General features: G+C 41.2%; 1 protein-coding gene across 1 annotated transcript in view; it reads right to left on the bottom strand.

Annotated features, from left to right (window-relative positions):
* Positions 1 to 21565, bottom strand: part of BCL9 (BCL9 transcription coactivator) — a 93544-nt gene extending 71979 nt beyond the window's left edge. Inside the window, exon 1 of the mRNA XM_043456669.1 lies at positions 21383 to 21565. The gene's annotated coding sequence lies outside the window, so the exon portion shown is untranslated. The remainder of the gene's footprint in view (positions 1 to 21382) is intronic.
* Positions 21566 to 21680: the final 115 nt, after the last annotated feature.

Below are 21680 nucleotides of genomic sequence, written 5' to 3'. Positions count from 1 at the left end.
TGCATCTTCCCTGAATCATTTATGTTGTTTTCTTTCTCTTTAGTTTTTAACTTTACAATTATAATTTATTTTGAAATATGAAGTCATCATAGCATGTGCTGAGGGACGAAGAGAAAGCGAGTCTTTATAACTCTGGCGACTTTATTACCAAGAGTTTAGGTAACTGGCTTTTACCAGTTTCTTAAAATTTCTGTTTTCTCTAAGTCCAAATACTGCTCAATAGCCCTTTCGTGTTCAGGAAAGAATCTTCTTGTTCAAACACTGTTTTTGTGCCTGTTTCTAAGAGAAGTCAACGGAAAGGAAAGGGTGCGAGAACTTCCAATCCTTAGAGAGAAGCGGGCTATCCAGTCTCCTGCCTGAGGTTCTCTGGGGAAGGAGGAAGAGAGGGCACTTCTTTTATGACATCTGGTTCCTTGAGGTCAGAAATGCTCTCCTGTAGTTCAGGAAAATGAGGTAGAAATACCATTTCTGAATTTCAGCAAAAAAAAATTTGCAATGGGTACATCCACAGTAGAGGAGAAGGAATGTGAAAACACGGTTGCAAATCCTGGTTCTGCTTCTAACAAACACTCCTGGGAGAGCTCCTTCACCTGCCTGAGGCTCAGTTTACCTAATTGTAAAACAAGAACCATCTAGTCAAGGCTATGGTTTTTCTAGTAGTCATGTATGGATGTGAGGGTTGGACTATACAGAAAGCTGATTGCCAAAGAATTGATGCTTTTGAACTATGGTGTTGGAGAAGACTCTTGAGAGTCCCTTGGACTGCAAGAAGATCAAACCAGTCAATCCTAAAGGAAATCAGTTCTGAATATTCATTGGAAGGACTGATGCTGAAGCTCCAATACTTTGGCCACCTGATGTGAAGAACTGACTCATTGGAAAAGACCCTGATGCTGGGAAAGATTGAAGGCGGGAGAAGGGGACGACAGAGGATGACATGGTTGGATGGCATCACTGACTCAATGGACATGAGTGTGAGAAAACTATGGGAGTTGGTGATGGACAGGGAAGCCTTGCGTGCTGCAGTCCATGGGGTCGCAAAGAGTCAGACACGACTGAGCAACTGAACTGAACTGAAAACAGGGAGTCATATCGTGTTACGGACATTTTGCCCGGGTAAAATGAGGTGGCGTGTGTAAAGCCCCTGATATTCTTATAAACAAGATAGGGAAATCCAGGGCATAGAAAGATAGGACAGAAGAATATAATGGACTGGTAACTGAACAACTAAAAGATTTTCTATGACCTCCCAGCCAGCTCTGTCTTTGTCCCTACTCAGCTCAATTTTTGCCGCAATGTTTTTATCAATGCTCTGAAAAACCTTTTAAAAAAAATCTCACTTGTGGATGTTATAAAACTGGGGGAGATGAGTATCAAATGCCAAAAAAAAAATCAACAAAACAAACAAACATAGGCCCAAAGTAAAAAATCCTTAATCAATTCTAATGAAATACATTTTAAAGTTCAGATGGCCTACATAGTAGTAGGTGTTAAGAAAAGGGCAGGGGGGAGGGGTGGAGAGAGAAGGAAGGAGTCTATACTTCTGTGATGAGCTTCTGCACACATCAAATGTACCCACAGCCTGTGCCAGGAGATGTGCTGTGCTGCGCTTAGTCTCTCTGTCGTGTCAGATTCTTTGCGACCCCATGGACTGTAGCCTACCAGGCTCCTCTGTCCATGGGGATTCTCCAGGCAAGAATACTGGAGTGGGTTGCCATGTCCTCCTCCAGGGGATCTTCCCAACCCGGGGATTTAATCCAGGTCTCCCGCATTGCAGGCAGATTCGGGAGGTGACAGATCTCTATCCCATACGAAACAAAATGACTGAGTATGCCTGCTCAGTCATGTCCAACTCTTTGTGAGCCCATGGACTGTAGCCCGCCAGTCTCTCCTGTCCACGGGATTCTCCAGGCAAGAATACTGGAGTGGGTTGCATGCCTTTCTCCAGGGGATCTTCCCGATTCAAGGATTGAACCAGTGTCTCCTATGACTCCTGGGCTGGCAGGCAGGTTCTTTTACCACTGAGCCACCTGGGAAACCCTTCTGAACGCCTCTTTTTCCAAAGGAATACAGACAACAGAATAGCAACCAGAGAGACTTCTATACCATGTCCTGTAAGGAACTCAGAAGGTTCACCTTAGAGAAGACAAGTCTTGGAGGGGCCCTCATACTTGTTCTCAAATATGGGAAGGGCCATGTGGTGCCAAGACAGTGAGGCCAACTCTAGACTCTCCACACACAGAACGGGACCAGTGAAGAGATGAAAGCAAAGCTCACAAAAGGTGCACCGAGCTGCTCAAGGGGCCCCGCCCTGCTGGTGCTTCTCATAGGTCACAGGGCTCCCTGGGGGAGTGTTATCATCAGCGTTCAACCACCAGACATAGACTGAACCAGAGGAACTCAAATTGCCCTTTCACTCTTAGAACTCCATGGCTCTTACTGACTCTAGTGTCACTCACTGTTTTACCCCCCGAGGAAAGGTTTTGGGGAGACAAGTTCAAAGGTGAGTGCTTTTAGTAGAATACATTGTTTTTATTATTTATTTTCTAAAATCTCTGAATCCTGGGCAAGCACTGGTTTCCATCAGCACCATAGAACTCTATAACTATGAAAAGGGCATAGGAAAAAAAAAAAAAAGAAAATGGCATAGAACTAAGGAACTGTGGAAAGGGTGCTGGATTTGGAGACAGATTACTTTGGGTTCAACTCCAGTTCTAACAGTTACCTGCTACTTGACTTTAGGCAAATGACTTTTCTGAGCCTCACTTTCTTCATCTGGCAATATGAATGCTTAATGTAAGGGTCATTGGGAGGATTAAATGAGATACTATATCTCACTGATTCTCTAAGATGCATATTTTTCACTTCTTAAAAGCTCTGAAATCAAGATGTATTTTAACATTGATGGTGTGCTATGGTTAATTGGGAATTTTTGTTTTTTTCTTTCATAGTGGCACATAAAGTAAAGTTGATCTTAAAAAATCAATTGCAACTTATATTCAAAGGAATATGCTAAGCTATATTAAATACCTAGCTTAATAACTGGCACACAATGAGTGCTCAATACAATGTTAATTCCATTCTTCCTTTTCTAGATAACTGCTTCATAACCTCTTGAAGAATAGGGGGGTCCTCAAGAATTAATTATTGGAATTGGCCAACAGGTACACAATATGGAAAATTAATGAGAAGATTCACACCAGATCCTATGGAGTGTTATTTCTACTGTATACATACACACATACACACACACTATATATATATTTATTTATTTGTGAATATATATACACATACATATAATAAGCAAATATATGTGTGTGTATATAAATACACGAATAGGTAAATATATATATATAGCATGGAGATATATATATATATACATATATATATATGTATTTTCCAGTAGTCTTGTATGGATGTGAGAGTTGGATCATAAAGAAAGCTGAGTGCTAAAGAATTGATGCTTTTGAACTGTGGTGTTGGAGAAGACTCTTGAGAGTCCCTTCGACTGCAAGAAGATCAAACCAGTCAATCCTAAAAGAAATCAGACCTGAATATTCATTGGAAGGACTGATGCTGAAGCTCCAATACTTTGGCCACCTGATGTGAAGAACTGACTCATTGGAAAAGACCCTGATGCTGGGAAAGATTGAAGGCGGGAGAAGGAGATGACAGAGGATGAGATGGTTGGATGGCATCACCAACACAATGGATACGAGCAAGCTCCAGGAGTTGGTGATGGACAGGGAAGCCTTGTGTGCTGCAGTCGATGGGGTTGCAAAGAGTCGACATGAATGAGCTTCTGAACTGAACTGATACTTTTTCTCATCCCATTTACTCATCATAGAAACTTTCTGTACTTTTCCAACTATGCTTGCTCCGTTAATTTTGTTTCAAACATTTTTTGAGCATAAGGCTAAGTGTTTTTGCCCATTGTATCTTCTTGTTGTTCAGTCACTAAGTCATATCCAACTCTGTGACTCCATGGATTGGAGCAGGCCATACTCCCCTGGCCTTCACTATCTCCTGGAGTTTGCTCAAACTCAGATCTATTGAATTGGTGATGCCATCTAACCATCTCATCCTCTGCTGCCCCTTTCTCCTTTTGTCTTCAGTCCTTCCCAGCATCAAGGTCTTTTCCAATGAGTCGGCTCTTTGCATCAGGTGGCCAAAGTATTGGAGCTTCAGCATCAGTGCTTCCAATGAATATTCAGGGTTGATTTTCTTTATCTTAGGAAAGAGGATATCCCTGCCCTCACCAACATTCTACCTGCAACTCCCAAATCTGCCATCAAGTTTAATATCCTTCAGATCTGACTTCTTTCCTCTTCTGGTGCTCAATTCAAGATGATTTAGTTTGTCACAAGAAGCATATCATAAACTCAACGTTGCAAGGATATGTCAGTCAGGGAAATTTTTTCTTGACCCAGCTGGTCCTGAAAGTAATCATCAGAGAGGCTTTTCATAGTCAAATACTGTGGTTGTTAAGTGTGGATTTTTCCTCATGTAAGAATATTATCTAATCCTTTTAAAGATGTTATCAAGTGTACTGTCTCACTATTATTTTGTGCTAGTGAGTTATCCAGGTTAATTACATATTATACAAAATTCACTTCTTTGTAGTTGCCTTCCATTCAACTTCTAATGGTATATATCATCTTATCCTACAGCAATACTGGGAATGCTTTTGCTAATTCTTTCTCTCTAATCCAACTTCTGCACAGAGGATGGTGCTTAAGACCCTCACCAGAAGATGTGCAGCAACAAAGCTGAGTTTTGCTTTTGTTGGTGTAATCAGTTAGCTAGTTTATCAGTGTTAACTGAGGGTCCACTATGCACCCACTGGGCTTCCCAGGTGGTGCAGGGATAAAGAATCCACCTGCCAATACTAAAGATTCGGGTTCAATTCCCAGGTAGGGAAGATCTCCTGGAGTAGGAAATGGCAGTTCACTCCAGTATTCTTGCCTGGAAAATTCCATGGGCAGAGGAGCCTGGTGGGGTACAGCCCATGGTGTTGTAAAGAGTTGGACACGACTGAGCACATACACACACCTATCACTGTAGTGGGTTTGGGGACTAACCAAAAAGATAAAGGCTAAAGTTTCAAGGTATTCATCTTCTAGGCCAGACATGGAACAGAAGCCATACTGAGTCAGGGCTCTCCTAAGTGGCCAGCACCTAACTGAGACTCATCTGTGGTCTCCATTCCCCCTGCAAATGTAAAGACCAGGCCCATGGCATGCTGCCTGATCACAGCCAAGAGTGGCTACTCCAGGAGGCCCACAGCCTGCTTTCTCACCAGTGGAGAAAACTATTTATGCTAGTTCTTCTTATCATAATTCCACAATTTAATTAAAGTTACTTAAAATAATGAAATATGAGTGCACAAGAGAAAATTGTTTCTATATCTATCAATAAGTTGAAACTTTGGGAAAGGCATATTAAAGGTGAGTTACTAAAAAATGCATTGTCAGCTTAGGTTGTGGGGGTTTTTGCTGTTTAGCCGCTGAGGCATGTCTGACTTTTTGCGACCCCATGGACTGTAGCCTGCCAGGCCCCTCTGTCCATGGGATTGTCCAGGTAAGAATAATGGAGTGGGTTGCCATCTCCTTCTCTAAGGGATCTTCCCAACCCAGGGATTGAACTCTCATTCCCTGCATTGGCAGGCGGGTTCTTTATTACTGAACCACTAGGGAAGAGTCAACATTAAATCTGGAAAAATCTGATTGTCTCACAGAATGTCTTTAAGATCCAGCTCCACTTTAAAGAAACTGAGACAAAATGACTATGAAAGCCTTGGAGGTGTGGCTTAAATGAGAAATAGGATGAGGAGTGTTACTGGGAGGCCCTAAACTCAAAAGACAGGCCTTGGCCCTACATCAAAAACTTGAGGGATGTTTTAAGTGGAAATAAAGGCTTAAGGGATGATTCCATCATGTTGTATGACTCTTGCTTTAACGAACTTGTTCAGCTAAGTCACCAACTATTCACTGAACAGGGTAAAAGGGTTTCTACTGTTGTTAACATAATAACCTGTTAAGAGCTACAAGACAGGGGTATGAAAGCAGACAAGATGACTTCTGGTGATGAATCCTGAACTGTGTGCCACAGGATAGAGTAGGAGTTCCCAGGGAAATAAGGAAACGCCAGCCCAGCCACTCCCCAGGAAAGGGATCAATATTGTCACATGAGACAATTTTTTAGACTTTTAAAATCAACCCAGAAGCAAGAGAGCATAGGTTTGACTCTGTATTCTGCCATTACTATGTGTCCCTAAGCAAGGTGTCTGTGCTTCAGTATCTGCAGTCTGGAAGGTGAGGATAATTGCAGTATGAGCCTTACAGGGCTATTGAGAAAATCACAGGAGATGACCTTTAAATAATCTCACATTAATAAAAAACATATGCAAAGTTATCTTAAGGTTTTCTGGAAGCAAGGGAGTAGGCATGCTGCAGATGGTTCTGGAGATGAAGGAAATGTTGCATACTTCTTCTAAAACCTCCTACTGTGAGCGCTAGTGATAGCAGATTGAAGAGAAGGGAAGAGTGGTGTGAGCCCCCCTTGCCTCCCTGGTATTGGGAGCCATGTCTGCTCTCGAGATTGGCCAATCAAGTGGACAGCACTCTTGACAACCAGCTCTCAAATTCATACATCACCACTCACCAACCACTTCCAATGAACTTATGTAGTTTTCCCAACAAACTATAATTTTACAGACCTTTCACTTTGCAGATGAGGGAACTGGATCTCATAGAAGTTAAACATATCACTCAAGGTTGTATGGATGATAAACAGAAATGACAAAATAGAACCCTGTTCACCTTATTCCAAATTCTGTGCATTTCCCAACACCCCACACTGTCTTTCTCATGAGCCATTTAGTTCACAAACCCTGGGCTGCTATGTCTTGTATTTATTCATCTGTTAAAACTTTCCATAGGACTGGATCCTACAACTAATATCTGAAATGAGGGTTGGAGATTATCAGGGATTTCAATTATCCTGCCTATCTCTGACCTCCATTACCAGGGATAATCAGAAGCTAGCTCTAGCAATTTTCTGAAACTTTCATTAATTTTAAATAAATTTATACAATGTCATTTTCCCCCCTTTATCCAAATTAAAATGTCCTTGTCATTTCAGTTTCTCATTACAGGCAAATCCCTTGTATGTCTTGGAGACAGTCTGTTGTTTTTCTCTGGATCCTTTATATTTCTGCTTTGTTTTCTCGGAAATGAAAGGACTCAATGCCGAATTCTGATTTTAAGGTGAAGTCATAACATCAGTGTATATCATTAAAATGTTTTATTGCAATTACAGAAGTAGTCAATGCCAAATTATGTGCACTATATTATCTTCTGCATTATTCTTTATCCCATTCTCAAAGTTAATACAGCCTATTATATCTCATTCATTCTTCTGACTGCTGCTACACAGCGAGCAGATGTCCCCATTGAGCAATCCACAATGAATCCGAGATCTTTTTCCTGAGCACTTACAAGTAGAGTAATTCAGAGCCCATCAGTGAGTATGAGCTGTTTCAATTGTTCCTTCCAGTATACATTAGCTGGCACTTGTCTACATAAAATTTCAAGGAATCATAGATATTAGAGATGGAAAAGACCAGTTAGTTTACCAAGTCTGCCCACTCAGCCAGCAAAAGCAAGTAAAGAAAATAATCCTATCAGTCCATGCTATGTTAATGATGCTTATTAATAGTAATTATAATTACTATTTATATTACATGGTTTCTTTCATCCTAAAATCAGTAAGATGATGCTTTTTTTTTTTTAAAGCAACATTTCTTTTCCAAAAGGGAACTGGGGCTCAGATATCAAGGTTACCATACCCAAAATCAATCCAATAAAACCAAGAATACAATTAAGTTCAGTTCAATAAACACCTCTGAGCATCAACCAACTGTAAAGCAGCGACCCTGTTAGGTATTTTGAGGGACACACAGATGACTAGAACTCAAGGCCCTGCCCTCTTGTTTATTACCTATTAAGGGATTTGTGATAGTAAATTTGAGATAGCAAACACATATAGCTACTACGACCATTCCAAGAAAAGAACAAGATAACATGGATACCATAGAGTTGGAGAGATTTCCTGGGCTCTAGAAATTGAGAAAGACTTTGTCATAAGGTGACATTTGAGCCAGACCTTGAAAAAAAAGGATGAGCATTAAGACAGAGCTTGGGAAAAGGGGACTTGAGCAAAGAACCAAAATAAATCAAAACGACAGATCTTTTTAGCTGGGTTTCTGCTGCTGCTGCTAAGTCACTTCAGTCATGTCCGACTCTGTGTGACTCCATAGATGGCAGCCCACCAGGCTTCTCCATCCCTTGGATTCTCCAGGCGAGAACACTGGAGTGGGTTGCCATTTCCTTCTCCAATGCATGAAAGTGAAAAGTGAAAGTGAAGTCACTCAGTCATGTCTGACTTTTCAAGACCCCATGGACTATAGTCTACCAGGCTCCTCCATCCATGGGATTTTCCAGGCAAGAGTACTGGAGTGGGTTGCCATTGCCTTCCCTGAGCTGGCTTTCTACCTCACAGCATAAACACAAGTATGGACTTTCTCACTGCAAGTGGATAAGTGGAAGACATTTACTTGGCCTCTGTAAACAGGATTAAGATGTGGAAACTCCATCTAATTAACAATCTGAAAGAACATTCGGAAACAGACTACCAATCACAAGCAAATTTATGGAAAACAAGACAAAAACGTTTTCAATTAGGACTGTCTCCAAAAAAATTTCAGAAAGCCTGATAATGTATGTAAGGAAAACTGGGAATTTCCAGCTACAGAAAAAAATCTCTAATCGAAGTATAGATGGATAAATGACCTATGTGCTCATACCTACTTAATACCACTCAATATAGCTGAGAACAGCTACTGGTGTACCATTTGGCCATTGGAGGGATTTGCAGGCTCTTGCTAGATGGCTGGACAACTACAGATCCCCAACTGAGGATGCACAGAATAGAGGATTCCACATTCTGATTCCTTCAATAAAAATATACATAATTGTAGACCAGAAAAATGCCAATATACCTCTATGATTTTTTCCTTTAATTTTTAAAATCATTTTTAATTGAAGTATAGTTGATTTACAATGTTGTGTTAATTTCTGCTACACAGCAAACTGATCCAGGTATATACATCCATATGTTCTTTTTTATATTCTTTCCCATTTTGATTTATCACAGGACATTGAATCTAGTTCCCTGTGCTATGCAATAGGAACTTGTTATTTATTCTCTATGATTAATCAGAGTAGATATTTCTCTACTTTTAGTCAAAGAATTTACTCTTTGAAATCCTATTATCTAGCCACATAGTACCACAGTAGTTATCTTCTTTATACCACCCTTTATGAAATCCTTGGTGTGAAGAAAAAGAAAACTATAGAAGGCAGTACTTCCATATTTGTCCCCTCAAAAACCATTGCAAATGCCATCTTCATCATGAAGACTTCCCAAGTTCCTTCCACCAACATACCCTTCACCACCAAATTAATGTTCTCTCTTAACTCCACAGTTCTTTCATCTGTTGTCCTCTGCTTTATCACCGGCTGGGTGAGTATCTATCTCCATCCACCAGAATGAAGGCAGGGAGTCAGCCTTCCTCATCTTATATTTCCACAGTGCCAAGCCTATTTTTCATTGCCTGACACACAATAGACATTTCCAACACATGTTTGTTAAATCATTTCAGCAGGTCTGAGAGAACTTATTTTAACATATTTCAATTATTAAAAAAAATTTCCCTTTGTACCCTTTCCAAAGTTTGCCCTTGCAGTCCAGTCATGGCACTCAGATTCAGAGGCAGCACAAGTGTGTGTACAGTGACCACTATTCTTCATCAGCGTGTGGCTCTGGTGGTGAGCTACAGAATTACTGCCCTAACCAAGACCTCAGTCTTGACTCAGTCATACACACATTCGTCGATTTTGTGACTTTGGAAAACTTCGGTCAGACTGGCCTAGGTTCAGATGGACTTACACCCAAGCTCTGATTATCACTTCCTAGATGTATGATTTGGGGCAAGTTGAACTATCTAGACCTCAGTTTCCTCATCTAGGAGATGAAGACACGAACAGTATCTATCTTGGTTCAAATATGACAACACAAGAAAGGGTTTAGCTCAGTGCTTTTCTCATAGCAAATACCAATTAAATATTATTAGTGTATTCTCACTCATAAAGTAGAAATAACACATGAACTATATACTACTGTACTTGTACCTCAATAAAAGAAAAAGTAGAAATAATACAAGTCCTGTGGGATTGTTACAAGGAATAAATGATATGACAAGCAAAATTTTGCTTAGAACATTGTTTAGTCAATTCTTTCCTTCCTTTGTGCTAGAATAATTGCTACAATTGACTGAGCACCTATGACATTCTAAGTAATGTGTACCAGTCACTTTAAATATATTATGCCATCTAATTTAATTCATATAATAAGCTATTGAAATAATAATCATTAGCCCTATTTTACAGATGAATAAATTGAGTTTGAGAGACAATAAATAACCAGCCCAAGGTCACATCACTAATTCATGACAGATGGTTCCAGAAGCTAAAGTTAAGAGGGATCAAGTACAGAACAGAGAAGAAGAGGTATAAAATACAGGAAGAAAGGATAGGCAGAAACTCCCTAAAAAGCTTAGTATTCCTATTTATTCTCATTCTGGGCCTCAATTCCAGGCTTATGCTTGCTTTTTAAACTAGCCTCTGGGATTCACGTCAATATAGTCTCACTTTCACTATTTACCTACATTCATTCTTTAATAAATGTATGAAATGGTGCCACTCATCTAAGAACTAACTCTAATACACTTCCCTCTCCCAATTTCTTTCCTGGTTATAAAGTTGCTATTTGTTCCCACGGTCTTCTTATCTCAGTTATACTAATCGTCATCCATGAAACATTTTAATTTTTAATAATCTGGTTATCCTTAATTTCTCAGACTTCCCTAATGGCCTCATAATAGATATGTCAAGTACATTTGTTGTGAGCTATATGGAAGGGAAGATGGCCCTTCCTTCAGTTCAGTTCAGTTCAGTCACTCAGTCGTGTCCGACTCTTTGCGACCCCATGAATCGCAGCAAGCCAGGCCTCCCTGTCCATCACCAACTCCCAGAGTTTACTCAAACTCATGCCCATTGAGTCGGTGATGCCATCCAGCCATCTCATCCTCTGTTGTCCCCTTCTCCTCCTGCCCCCAATCCCTCCCAGCATCAGGGTCTTTTCCAATGAATCAACTCTTCTCATGAGGTGGCCAAAGTATTGGAGTTTCAGCTTCAGCATCAGTCCTTCCAATGAACACCCAGGACTGATCTCCTTTAGGATGGACTGGTTGGATCTCCCTGCAGTCCAAGGGACTCTCAAGAGTCTTCTCCAACACCATAGTACAAAAGCACCAATTTTTCGGCACTCAGCTTTCCTCACAGTCCAACTTTCACATCCATATATGACCACTGGAAAAACCATAACCTTGACTAGACAGACCTTTGTTGGCAAAGCAACATCTCTGCTTTTTAATATGCTATCTAGGTTGGTCATAACTTTCCTTCCAAGGAGTAAGCATCTTTTAATTTCATGGCTGCAATCATCATCTGCAGTGATTTTGGAGCCCAAAACAATAAAGTCTGACACTGCTTCCACTGTTTCCCCATCTATTTGCCATGAAGTGATGGGACTAGATGCAATGATCTTAGTTTTCTGAATGTTGAGCTTTAAGCCAACTTTTTCACTCTCCTCCTTCACTTTCATCAAGAGGCTTTTTAGTTCCTCTTCACTTTCTGCCATAAGGGTGGTGTCATCTGCATATCTGAGGTTATTGATATTTCTACAGGGATTCCAGCTTGTGCTTCATCCAGCCCAGCATTTCTCATGATGTACTCTGCATAGAAGTTAAATAACCAGGGTGACAATATACAGCCTTGACGTACTCCTTTTCCTATTTGGAACCAGTCTGTTGTTCCATGTCCAGTTCTAACTGTTGCTTCCTGACCTGCATACAGGTTTCTCAAGAGGCAGGTCAGGTGGTCTGGTATTCCCATCTCTTTCAGAATTTTCCACAGTTTATTGTGATCCACACAGTCGAAGGCTTTGGCATAGTCAATAAAGCAGAAATAGATGTTTTTCTGGAACTCTCTTGCTTTTTCGATGATCCAGCGGATGTTGGCAATTTGATCTCTGGTTCCTCTGCCTTTTCTAAAACCAGCTTGAACATCTGGAAGTTCACGGTTCACGTATTGCTGAAGCCTGGCTTGGAGAATTTTGAGCATTACTTTACTAGCGTGTAAGATGAGTGCAATTGTGCGGTAGTTTGAGCATTCCTTAGTTCCTACTAAAAGGCAATCCAGTTTTATACTGACTGACTGCCCACCTGTTTCTACCCACTACCCTCTGCCACAGCATCCTGAACTAAAGGTGCACTCCTGATCTGTGGGCAACTCCAATCCTAAACTGGTTAGAGTCCTATAAGACAGGGCAATGAAAGGCTCAGTTGGATTCTTTCTTGGGAATCTAAATTAGGGAATTCTGAGAGAATGAAGCAATTCACAGGGAACACTACAAATGAAAGAATATAAGGACAGAAGCCCTGGGGAAGAAGCCATGAAGGAAGTAAGGGAGAAAGGGTGTAGGGTTCTCGACATGGGGGGTCCTTGGCAAGTTAAAGAAGCAACAGTTGGGTGTAAACAAAAGCTATGAGATTGAGAGTGACTATTCAGAATAACGTTAGAAGACCAAACCAGCAGGCAGCAAAAGGAGCTCAAGGAAGGCAACAAACAGAGCTTAAGGAAAGCAAACACACCCTGAGAGGATAGGACTGATGGAAGACAGAAGGTGGTGCCTAGAGTTTCTTCAGTAGCTCAGGGATTTCCAGTTCTAATTCCAGGTTCCATCTGTGAGCATCCTCACAATGAAAATCCCTTTTCTCGAGGAAACTTCAGTGATCCAGTTCTTTGCAACCAGTATGCCTTTGTTAGAGGGTTCAGCACTTAAAAACCTTTTTAGAAAAGTTAGATTGTACTATTCCCCTTCTTTGTTTCAGATGGGTCACAACTACAGTTTCCTGGAAGACAGTCATTTACCTCACTATCCTCTGATTGTCCTGACTTCCCCAAATATCTCTCTATTTTCCGTGTACTGAGGTAGAATAAGCTTCTCTTCGGCTACTACTATCAAGACAAACTTCATCAACTCATTTGTCATAAGGGATTCTTTGACATAAGGGCTTCCCAGGTGGCTCAGTGGGTAAAGAATCCACCTGCAATGCAGGAGACGCAGGTTCGATCCCTGAGTTGGGAAGATCCCCTGGAGAAGGGCAGGACATCCCACTCTAGTATTCTTGCCTGGAGAATCCCATGGACAGAGGAGACTGTCAGGCTACAGTCCATAGCGTCGCAAAGAGTAGGACACGACTGAAGTGACTGAGCACACATTCTTTGATATAAAAAATAAACTCTTAAGTAAGGTAAGCACAAGGTTCAGGGGTGGGAAACATGACAAAAAAGCTTTAGGGGAGAAAAACTGGACATAAGAAATAGGAACGTTCAAGAGTAGAAAAATACTTCATTATGAATGTGTAATTTACTTGCAAACGAGAAGAAGAGTGAATACTCTAATATAAGAAATTTCCTGTATTTTAAACTTGAGACATAAGATTATACAATCTAAGCTTTTTACCTGTCATTCTTTCTGTATACAGTAAAAACGTTTATCCATTCAACAACATTTATGGATCATCTGCTGTTTCACCCTAAGTTAGGCATTAGGGGTACAAAAACCAAAGACGGCCCCAGTCCCTGATGGGACCACAGCCCAGAGTAGAAGCCAGATCATTCCAGGGCAGTGTGAGGAGGGCCACATAAGTACATGACCAGCCCAGGAAAGGAGGTAGGGTGCTGTGTTCCTTAGACACTAAGGAACTTTCCAGAAGAAATGGCCAGGATGATCTTGAAGGAGCAGCGGCAGTTGGCTTGGAAAAGACAAGGCAGAAGACCTGGTAACTGGTACAAGAACTAAAATTCTGCATTCTTTAGAGTATGGTTGTCTTAAACAGCCCAGTATTTCATGGATTTCTATACAATAATTCACCACTCCAGGCATTAGGGTAAGTGTGTCTTGGACGTACATTCAAAAAGTCCCTTGTCCACAGACCCTCTGCAAAGTTTTCCTCCTCAAACATGTACTAACTACACAAGCCCCAAGGATAATAGGCAGTCCAATAGATCTAGTGTTAGGCAAGATAAAGCTACCTCAAGATTCACAAGTTTCTCTTCTGAGCAAATGATGGCTTGGCTTCTTTCAACTGTCATCACATTATTGTTAATTTTGAATTTGTGCATTTATTTTTCAAGAAAAACAGTGATTCTGGATTTCATGGAAATCACTAAAGTTCTCCAAAACTTTACATTAGAGGCATTTTGAATCTTCAAGTGAATAGCATAAAAATACTTTTGATAATCATTTATATTATTAAAAATTAGTTGACCACAATAATATGTAGAATATTATTTCCCATAATAGTTTAACACTTACCAATAATCAAACATTTCATGTATTTCTACAGAGTATATTCTAAAAGGCATGCCATTATACTATTCCACAAACCTATTTCTGTTTTTCCATCTTTAAAGTCAATAATGCCTTTCTCTTATATATCTACTTCTAAGGGTTGATGTGTAAGATTAAGCAAAATACCCCAAATTAGAAATTTTAAGCAACCAAAAATAAAAGAACAATATAAGTGAAAAAAAATTACTATATGTTGTTTTCAAAACTCTCTTCTCCAATTATAAAGTAATTATATCTTATACACTATTTTTTTTCAGATAGAAAATAAGACCAATTCAAAGAGAGTCAGTGATTTACTAACTGTCAAAGCAGCCTTGAACTGGTCACTCTTGCAACAAGCCAAGATGATATTTCTAAAATATGGCAGAAGAACTTACTCTGGCGTTCTAAAAATTGCATTAAAAGCTGTTATGTGAAATTTTCCAATTATATCTTTCCAAACCTTTAACCAATTTCAAAAGAACAGTGCATGGAATTACTCATAGAAAACATGATTAATAAAAATGCCATTTACTCTCGTTTTTTGTCCCACTCTTGGGCTCACTTTAGAAGCAATTTATTACTCACGTTCTAAACATATCATATATATACATACATATATATATATATGCACACATACATTTATTTATGTATTTGTCATCACATCAGCAAGTCTTCAGCAATATCCGTCAGGAGTTGCATATCATAAAGATCATCAACAGTCCTGTCATCCCCAAAAGCATAACATTAAACACACAGCATGTATCATAAACACTGTAATTGCTTAAATTGGTCCCTTGCACCCTCAAAACCACATGTAAACATAATGCAGAAAGGAATAGCACAATTTCTATGAAAAAGCATGAGAATGGTGAAGCTAGGAGATGTACCCAGTGTCCAGCCATTTTAAATTCATACTTATTATACAGAAAGACATAGTCAAAATGCATCTCTTTTGAAAATGGTTCTTACGTCTCCTTCCACATGAGTCTGCATGCTGACTGGCAAATTCTCTTGAAATTCATAAGTTAAAACCGTACTTTTCCTTATTGTGCTTTCCACTTCAAAATGTCAACACAGTTTGGATGTACAGGAATAAATCTCATACACCCACAAAATTCACATTTCCCCTTTTGGTAAACATAATTCTTGAATTGGGCCTTGTGTAAGGTGACTAAAAGACCAGACTCATGGAAGATCCTATTCACAGAGTCAGAAATACTGAATAACAGAGCTGAAAGAGAATTTAGAGAGGATTTAGTCCAACCCCTTCATTCTACAGGGGTTTTCCAGGTGGCACTAGTGGTAAAGAATCCACCTGCCAATGCAGGAAACATGAGACATGGGTTTGATCCCTGGGTCAGGAAGTTCCCCTGGAGGATAGCATGGCAACCCACTCCAGTATTCTTGTCTGGAAAATCCCATGGACAGAGAAGCTTGGCAGGCTATAGTCCATGGGGTGGCTAAAAGTCAGACGTGACTGAAGTGATTTAGTACAGCACAGAACTTCATTCTATAAGAGGTCCAGAGAAATAGATTGGCAAAACCAACACCAGAAACCAGTCCAATGTACTTTGCAAAAAAAAAAAAAAGTAATTATTAAATTGTGTGCTTAGTCGCTCAGTTGTGTCCAACTCTTTACGACCCCATGGACTGAAGCCTGCCAAGCTCCTCTGTCCATGGGGATTCTCCAGGCAAGAGTACTAGAGTGGGTTGCCATGCCCTCCTCCAGGGGATCTTCCCAACCCAGGGATCGTTCCCAGGTCTCCTGCATTGCAGGTGGACTCTTTACCATCTGAGCCACCAGGGAAGCCCAATTATTAAATTAGAATTGGGGAATTCCTCTCTTTTGATCAACATTCTAAATCGGTCTTTTAAAAAGGGGCCAAAACTAAGGCAATCAGGATCTTTCCTGCTGGTCCAGTGGTTAAAAATCTGTCTTTCAATACAGGGGACGTGGATTCAATTCCTGGTTGGGGAACTAAGATCCCACTTACCATGGGGAAACTGAGCCCCTGTACCTCAACAAGAGAGCCCTCACGATACAACCAAGACTCAACACAGTCAAAAATTAAATAAATATATTTAAAAAACTAAGGCAGCTATCTTAATATCCTGTCAACACAGTACCTTTGACCTGAATAGCATGGTGATTGCCTCACTTCTTTGCTTCTCAACTCTTGAAGAGATTTAGTCTAACGGGGAGATTTAATCAGATGGCCATCTTGCCCCTTATTTTCTTGTGCGTCTTTAGGTGAGCTACATAACCTTACTCAAATATAACAGAAGGACAACAACAGTACTTAACTAAACAATATTATTAATACAAGAGAAGTCTGGGACTTCCCTGGTGGTCTTGTGATTAAGACACCATGCTTCCACTGCAGCAGGCACAGGTTCGACGCCTGGTGGGGAACTAAGATACCAAATGCCACATGGTGTGATCGAAAATAGAAAAAAAAATTACAAGAGAGGACTAAGCAGATATCATTTTAAACTGCATCAAAATGTCAAGACTTAAAAGAAATGTAGAAAATTTCCATTTTACATCTTATATGTATGTCTCTTGGGGGTTGGGAGGACACAAAATTCCCTTCAATAAAACTACATGCAAAAGCAGTATTTGTATCTAAGGCTTTTGAGGAATGTCTTGCATGTTGTATTGGTTTTACCTTCAGCAAGACTTCCCTGGTGGCTCAGACGATGAAGCGTCTGTCTACAATGTGGGAGACCTGGGTTCGATCCCTGGGTCAGGAAGATTCCCTGGAGAAGGAAATGGCACCCCACTCCAGTGCTCTTGCCTAGAAAATCCCATGGATGGAGGAGCCTGGTGCAGGCTACTGTCCATGGGGTCGCAAAGAGTCGGATATGACTGAACGACTTCACTTTCTTTTCTTTCATCAGGACTAGAGGCTCTAGCACTTTTATTTATGCAAGTATCCAACCACTGTACCTTTTTAAAATATCATCACAATCTTCATTCTTATTTCTCTAGAGTTGAGGATGACCAGGATCACTGTTGTCTGGCTCCTTAGCTCTGTTAAATGTTTTCCCCAACCAGATTTTTGTTTTATTCACTGTTTAACTCCCCACTCAGATTACTCCTCTCTTTGGATTACTCTTCGGAGGCAACTCAGCCTGCCTCCCCCAGAGGCAGCTCCCCAGTGAGTAACACGGAGTTGGGGGGGGAGTGTCTCGGAAGTGATCAAAGACTTGCAAATGAAGTCATACAGCTCACAGAAGGCAATGGCCACAGGTGCCAAATGCAGACGACTACCAAAGCTCCGGAAAGGGTAGTTACTACAACGTGTGTCGACTACCTCACTGCCTAGCAACAATGGGTATTTAGAAATGCCTCTTATTCACATGGCTTGACCATAGAACCTGTGTGGGTTCCCAGAGGATAGGCACCAAACCTATGATTTATGTGTGGGTGGGCATATCTGTCTTCCTTTTAAACTACTAAATTAATCTAAAAAAGGATGGATTGACAACATTGAAGACTTAACACCTGTGAGTACCAGAAAAAGACACAATGTAGAAAATGGTGGTATAAGCATTAACAGATCTGCCTCCAAGGAAATGACTGGCATTTCAACAAAATATTCTCTCCAAACAAGACCATAAACGTGGGGGTGGGGGGAATTCTCCTACCTTTGACTTCATAAAACCAGTGAGATTTTAACAAACCAGCCAAAAGTGGACCCATTGAAGAGGCTTTAATCCCTCCCCCCCTTTTTAGATATGTATGCTTGTTGGTAGGAATGGGAAAAGTCATTTTGTACACAAATGTCTTTGGAATTCTAAGATGACAGTGATAATGGTGGCGTGTCCTGCAGCTAAGTGTTTGGTATTACCTGGAAGAACTATGGAACAAGTGCAATGAGACAAGAGTCTCCCTAAACACATGTCCCCTCCAATGCCTATTTGGTTTAACTGCGCACAGAGGCTATAGCTAATACGAATCACCCAGATAATGACTGTTAAATAGGCTGGCTCACAATAAGTATGAAGTTATTTAATAGTACATGTGTAAAGGGTTAGCAGACATATTTGTGACTCTTTTGTATTGTGTGGAGGAGGGTGAAGGGAATGAGAAAGAGGGAATTTTCTGCTGTCTTTACAAACACTGGACTCTATGTGAGTAGAAATGCTACCAGGGAATGGAAGTTGGCCAGGGGTAATAAGCTAGCCACAAAGCCAAAAAGAGAGTTAGTTTATGTTTAATTACAAACTTCAGGTCAATGACTTATACAACTTTATGCCCTGCATTAGAGCATCTGCAAGCCGTTCAATGTATATTATCAATATTATAATTACTACTTTGTGTGGTTCATGTTGATTACACCAATAAGACTGCAAGTTTTTTGAGAGAAGTGTAGGTGCATCTGCTTTGTTCTTTCCCACATCCTCAGTTTTCAGCAAGATGCTCAGCACATAGCAAGTGCCCCTGAATATTAGTTGAATAAACAAATGAATACACATGTGAATTCATGCAAATTCATGTTGTGACGCATATTTGCCACGTCTGTGCCATGAGCAGGGCTGAGTGTGTTGCCATAACTCAGTACAGCAGCAAAACTCCAAAAGGTGCCCATCTTTGGCTGGCTCAATGCTAGGGCAGACAAAATCAAATGTGGAGGCCAGGAAAGGATGGCTGGCGTAACAACTGACCTGCAGGGCACTCTGAACCCCAGGGTATGATTCAGATGCAACCACACTTGTATTGAGCCCCTTCAGATCACTGATGATCTTCTCTGGGCTTTTGTGTCCTCATTTAAAACTTGAGGAATAATCATTCTTTTCCCTTGCAGTTCTGAAATTCTAACCTTTTAGGAAGATTTCTGGACCTTGAAATCTTGCCAGAGACAAACCATGGTAAGACCTTCTGCTTACAAAGTTGAAAACAATTTCTAAAATATGAAGTTCAGTTCTGGTTCAATGAAATGTTATTGGGGTGGGGGGTGACTTCTTGCCAGATCCAAGCCAGTTAATACCTTCTCTTCATCCTTTTCCAAACCCAGAAGTCAGGTTCTCTAGGCCTCAATGGGAAGAACATAAATAATCTCAACCAGAGCTTCAATCTCTAGCTATCACAGGGAGTCGGTCTGATAAACATTTGCAGTTAGAATGGAAGGAAGCACAGCCTCTCAGACTTTTACAGATTTTTTTTTTTAATGGACAAGTAGGAGAGTCACAGAAAACCTAGAATTAGGTAAGAAAGAGAAATTCCCCCAGAGAATTCAGAGAGAGCAACAATTGAGAGCCTTGAAACAATCACTGTGTAAGAACAGAAGAAAGGAAACCCATAATTTGAGAAAATAAGCAGACATATTTTTTCCTTAAAAAAATTTTAAATTAATATTAGGCATTGATTTTCGTCCTCTAGTCCCATCTCTCAAGATGTCACTTTAAAAAGCAAAGGTTTTATCCACAAAACCACCAGTGAGTAAACAACCTTCACATTCTTACCCTCACACACACACAGTAAGATATTCACTCTCTGATAAACAGCATTTGTAAATAAATCTCATTTAATCTCTAGAAGCCACAATAAAAATTTTAAACCTCCAAGGTAGAGTTTACAGATGTGTCTGCATGCCCTGCTAGAGCCAGAAAACACAAGGTCTTGAAAAAACTCCTATAACGGGAGACACATTTTCTCTCTCAAGCATCTTACATTGACCTTCTTTTTAAAAAAAAATATGTACCAGGGAGGAGAAAAGGGGAAAACCCAACCCCTCCCACCCCATTCTCTGTACAAATCGGCCAATAAATCTAAGGAAAAGACACAAGAGAAAAGGACAGAAGCCAACAGGTGGAAAAAGGCTTTTTGTTTCCTTAGAAATGCTCAGACACTTGATCTGTGTTCCCCGGTCTATTTGTCTCAGGGTGTCTTAATGATGGTTTTATTATCATGATGATGACGATCAAGAACAATGATAACACTTCTACTTTGTGATGCCACAGCATTGCTAGCTCGAAGATTTGTCAACGCGTTTGAGACAGAAGGGTATCTGTTCCGTTTTCATCGGATCCCAGAGAGGCGGGCAGCATCCCCAGGCGGCTCTCTGGATTTTACAGCTGGGGAAACTGAGGCATGGGGCCGCCCACAACTCCTTCACGGTCTCTACCACCAGAGAGATCCCTGAGACGGGAAAAGTTTCTGGATCGTCTTGCGACAGAGTTCTCTCAGCCTCCCTGCTTGCCTGCCATGCCGCTCTTCCTCCCGGAGAGTCTGGGCTGGGGTGGTAAGGATGGGGGTACCTCCCCTTCACGACGAGGCACGCCAGGGCAGGATGTGGGAAGTGCACACACACGCACACGCACACAGGCACACTCGCACACACACAAAGCTCGTGTAATCTCTGCAGGCGCTCGGCGGAGCCCCCGCCGGCCCCTGCTCAGCCTGAGAATGCACCGCGCAAGCTTGCAAGGAGGCCCTCCTTGGGCTCCTGGCTGGGGCTGCTCTGAACGAGGGCTCTGCCCTTCTCTGCCTCTCTTTCAGGCTGCTCTCTCTTTTTTCCCCCCTCACGCCCTCCAACCTCACACCCTCCTCCCATTCCTCTCCATCCACCCCTTCTCCCCCATCAACCCAGAGGCGCAGATCGTGTTACTGGGGTTCCCTAGAAAGAGGGGGCCATCCCCAGCCCGGAGCGCCTGCAAAGACTTCCAGGGGCAAGGCTAGAGCTCCAATCGCAGGCTCCCAGCGCTCCTCCTGAGCAGCGCAGGAATGAGACCCCCACTTCCAGGCACGGGCGAACCAGCCTGCCACAGAAGAAGGAATTGTTAGGGCTCTTACCTTTTTTATGAGGAGAAATTCTGGAGAATCATTTCAGAAACTGAGGGGGGAAAGTGAGTGAAGACAAAAAAGACCCTTTTCCTGCAATCCCTGGCCTCCTGGTATCAAGACACTAGGACAACATCAAAGCAACTTAGGGGGAACACTTTAGGGGCCTATTGTCTGCTCTGGTCTGATCTGTTTTTCTTCTGACTCCCCCTCTTGCTGCGGTGACACTTGGTACGGCCCAGGCATTCATGCCAAGTAGCTTTCACACATGGAAGCTTGTCTCAAGCAATTGCTGACAAGCCACAAACAA

Source organism: Cervus canadensis, chromosome 2, assembly GCF_019320065.1.
Source record: "Cervus canadensis isolate Bull #8, Minnesota chromosome 2, ASM1932006v1, whole genome shotgun sequence".
NCBI classification, from domain to species: domain Eukaryota; kingdom Metazoa; phylum Chordata; class Mammalia; order Artiodactyla; family Cervidae; genus Cervus; species Cervus canadensis.
This window is presented reverse-complemented; position numbering and strand designations above follow the sequence as displayed.